Below are 4,571 nucleotides of genomic sequence, written 5' to 3'. Positions count from 1 at the left end.
ATTATTTTATTTTATAAGTAAAAATTAAACTTATCTTTAAGTTATTATAATAAATTAAAAATTATCATAAAATAAATTTTATATTTATATTTTATAAAATTTTTTATTAATGAGTTGGGTGCGAAAAGGCACCCGTGCTTGATAAATAATTTGAAATATATCATATTCTACCATCTAAATTCTCAAACAGGAGTACGTATTTCTGTACTTAGAAAAAAATGAGCGAAGGAGATAGCAGGAGCAAGGATTTGAGGGCAAAACATGAAGAGGATGATGACTATGCCGTCAGAAGAGATAAGGGGGAGAGTGAGTGTGGGTGTACATTCGGTGGCAAGGAGAATTTTTTGGGGAAGTTTTTCAAAGTTCAAAGGTCTTCTTTGGAAATAAAGTTATTTATGCAGAGAAATCTAAAGCCTTTATAAAGTTATTTATGAAGAGAATTTTTTGGGGAAGTTTTTCAAAGACTTCAAAGGTCTTCTTTGGAAATAAAGTTACTTGTAGGATCTCTTTCTAGAGATGATATAGCGATGGTGATAGATAAACAGGGTGATTTTCAACTTCTGTATGTTAGATTCACAAAAGAGACAAACTTCTGCTTGGCAGAATTTTATAGAGATGCCTTAGTGATCAAAGTTTTGGACAAGAATTACAGTTATACAGCTTTTTCACATAAGCTTCAGATGGTCTGGCAAGGTGGCTTTGATCATCTAGATGTGGGATTTGGATATTTCCAGATGAAATTTGATGCCGCTGAAGATCGGGATAAAGTCATGCTTGGTGGCCCATGGTTGATAGAGAGACATTATGTCGCTGTAAAACCATAGGATGTAGATTTTTTACCATGTGAAGAGTCCTTCGGGTCAATGCCTGCATAGATTCGGGTTTCGGGACTTCCAATCTAGTGTTACTAAGAGCAGGCTATGATGCATATTACTTCTACGATAGGTGTCCCAATCAAAGTGGACCTGCCACTAAATTGGCAGAGAGATGGAGATATGCCTGAGTATGTGTTCAAATAAATTTGGAATTGCCGGTAATCAAGAATATTATTGTGGAAGGAGTAACTCATGCAGTGGAGTATGAAAGTCTATATTTAATATGTGCTTCTTGTGCACGTTATGGTCATGATAAGGCATAATGCTTGGGTAGAATCACCACGAAAGGGAAGAGTGTTGATCTTGGCACCACCAAGACCAAGGTTGGTGAAAATTCAACGCTAATTAATGATCAAAATTCGAAAATCAAATGCAACGGATGATGTTGTGATAGGCGTGGTTGTCGGCGAGGATCACGGGACTAATATGAATGATGATTCATTAGCTAATAACTCGTATGTGGTTCACGTTGAAGAGGCATGTAGGAACGAAGAATTAAGCTCGGAGCAAGTATTGAGGAAGGAAAAATATAAGATGAGCCAAAAGCAAATTTTTAAGGCCCAAAGAAGGGAATACTCAAGCAAAGGTTCGGATAGAAAAACAAGGCGCACGTTGCATGCTACTCTTGCTGACGAGTCTACTTCTTCACGAGCCAGGATTAAATTTCAAACCATGTTCAAGCAATGTGGGTCATGTGTGAGGAATGGAGATGCGTCTGCGATGCCGTCTTCTCACCAAACCCCAGCGCCCCACAACTCCTCCCTCCGGAAATGGCAAAGACCGCTGTCCTTGCAAAGCTCACCGATGGAGAAGAATGGAATCACTGTGGTGGACACTTCCACGAGGTTGCTACAGCGGTAGTACCACCGAGGATGGAAGTCTTTCCGTCGAATGATGCAATGAGGGAAGGCAGGGATAAGGGAGTCTGTCCTATGTTTGAAGCCTCCTCTTAAGGTTAGTGAACCAATTTTATATTCACTACTATTTTATTATTCTATCTTTATATTATAGATAGTTTAAATACAATAGTTTAGAACATTAGGGGTGCATCTAATAAATTAGCTCGGGTGAATTACAAAGAGTTTCCTAGAAAATTTAAACCTTCCTTTTTTGTGGTTGAAATTCATTGGCCTTTTCAACACTTGAAACTGTTTTGGGAAACGCTTGGTTATCATTCTATTGGTAAAGTGGAGGCAACAGGGCATAAAGAGGGTATATGGTTCCTTTCTACAAAGCCAGATGCTTATTGCAAGTGGGTAGATGCTTTTGATCAATGTGTTACGGTGGAGTTTTAGTTAAATAATGTGATTTGGAGGTGTAGTGATATTTATTATATTCTTTATTTTAATGCTAGAGTTCTTCTGTGGGAGTATCTTATGATTCAGTCCTTATCTTTTAGTTGGCCGTGGATCATTCTTGGTGATTTTAATGAAGTCCTCTTCTCTCATGAATCTAAGGGTTGCCTTTTTTCAAGTCGACGCGCAGATCAGTTTGCTGCCTCATTAGAGGATAGCAATCTGTTTGATTTTAAGACTATCAAAAGACGATTTTCTTGGTCCAGAAGGGTGAAAAATTATGCTGAGATGGCAAAAAAGATTGCCTGGATTTGTATCAATAATGGATGGTTATCTCTATTTTTATAGGCTTATGTAAAAATACTAAATAGACTTCAGTCTCATCATTGTCCATCCTAGTTCATTGTAAAGGGCGGCCCCAGCCGAAAAGGAATAGACCTTTCCGATTTTTTACAGCTTGGGCTACCCATCCAGAGCATAGAGATATTGTGACCCAGTTGTGGCAATCTGGCTATAGATAGGTGCATGGCAAGCTTTCAGAAGTGCAAAAAACTCTCTAGAGTTTAATTCTAAAGTGTTCGGCAACATTTTTGTTAGGAAAAACGAGTTGGAGTGCCAAATTAATTTCTTACAGAAGCGGTTGGAAGTGATAGAAGACTCTTTTATGTGGTAAAAAGAGAGACAGTTGATTGAGGATTATAATAACACTCTTGTGCAAGAGGAACTTCTGTGGTTTTAGAAATCCAGAGAGTAGTGGATAAAATTCGAGGATAGAAATACTAATTTCTTTTATGTTCAGACTCTAATGTGGAGAAAGCATAACAAAATTCATGGTCTCTTTTTCTAGGATAGGGTATGGGAAACAGATCCAGATGTCCTTTGCAGGGAAGCTAAGTCATTGTTTAAAACCTTATTCCTCCAATCAGAGGATGTAGATTTGGGATGTCTTAGTGAAGTGCCGTTTCCTTCCCTGAATGAGGATGCTTGCTGTAACCTTACAGTGCCAGTTACATTGGAGTAAGTTAAGCCGGCTATTTTTAGTATGCATTCTTTTAAGGCGTCGGGTCTTGATGGGTTTCATGCTTTCTTCTTTAAAGAATATTGGGAGATTATTGGTTTTGATGTTTGGACTATGCTTAGTAGGGGAGGAAAAAGGCAAGGCGGCCTTCCAGGGGTCTGCAGCCTGGCCTGTGTTTGGCCTAGCCTGTTATAAAATAGGCACAAACTCAGGTTCTTATAAAAGCCTTATTATGTTAATAGGTTAGAGCAGGCTACAAGATAGGCTCAGACCAATTAACTATATGACAGGCCAGGCCTGTTACGAGCAAAGCCTGGTTTCTCCTGCCCTGTTTATAGATATTAATCCGAGAATGATGGAAACTCTCCTTATTCTTATTCCGAAGGTAGAAGCCTCGATTTTCAAGAAGGATTTCAGACCTATAGACTTTGTAATGTTGTTTACACAATTATAATAAAGGTCTTGGTCATTAGAATTCATCTTCATCTCATAGACGTTGTTGGACCTGTAACAACCCTAGTTTTTGAAAATTAAATAATTAGTTATTTGTGATTTATTATATTTGTTGATAACTTTATTTTAAGAAAATTATTTTACTAAAGGTTATTAAATAGAGTTTTATGATAATTGAAGTTTAAATTAATTAGAATTTTATTACAATCTTTCCTAAATTTTATTAATATAGCATATTTGATTTTAAAATTACTCTACCCTTCAATTTTATCAAAATATCTATTCATAGCTATTCTTTATTCTTTTATAAAATCCCTAATTTCTAACCCTAATTCCCAATTCAAACCCAGAAACCCTAATTTCCTAAATTAAGAAACCCTAACTCTAACTTTTCTCTTTCCCAAGCTTCTAAACGCAGCCCCCACCCCCTTCTTCCTAAACCTAATGCTGAAACAGAATCAGACAGGGATAGAGAGAGAGAGAGAGAGAGAAAATCAGAGTGTGATCGAAGCAGCCACCGTTTAGTAGCCAGAGCCGTCGCTGGGGGTTCTTCGCCGTCACTGTGGTCCTCATCCACGTGAGCTGTAGCGCTGCGCGGTCCAGCCATCGTGACCTCCGTGGAGCCCGCATCGCTGTCGCCTCGGCTGTTCCCACCGCCGCTGGATCCGTCACGCGCGTTGTTGTCCAAGGAGCCACCGCCATCCTTGCTCGTCGTCTACCTTAGAGCCGCGCCATCGAGGGCCAGTAGAGAGAGAAATGTGAGAGTCAGGGTTAGCACCGAGAAGAGATGGAGCTGTGTTCCACGCCACCGTTGCCATCGATCCACAGCCACCCCCGCGAGGGCTCTGCCGCCGTCGTTCCAGTGCCGTCGTTTGTGACCTTCGTCGCCATTGCCGTGAATGAAGTCCGCCGCTATTACCAGAGTCTCTG

Source organism: Arachis ipaensis, chromosome B09 (genome assembly GCF_000816755.2).
Source record: "Arachis ipaensis cultivar K30076 chromosome B09, Araip1.1, whole genome shotgun sequence".
In the NCBI taxonomy this organism is placed as follows: Eukaryota; Viridiplantae; Streptophyta; class Magnoliopsida; order Fabales; family Fabaceae; genus Arachis; species Arachis ipaensis.
Note: the sequence above shows the minus strand (reverse complement) of the source record.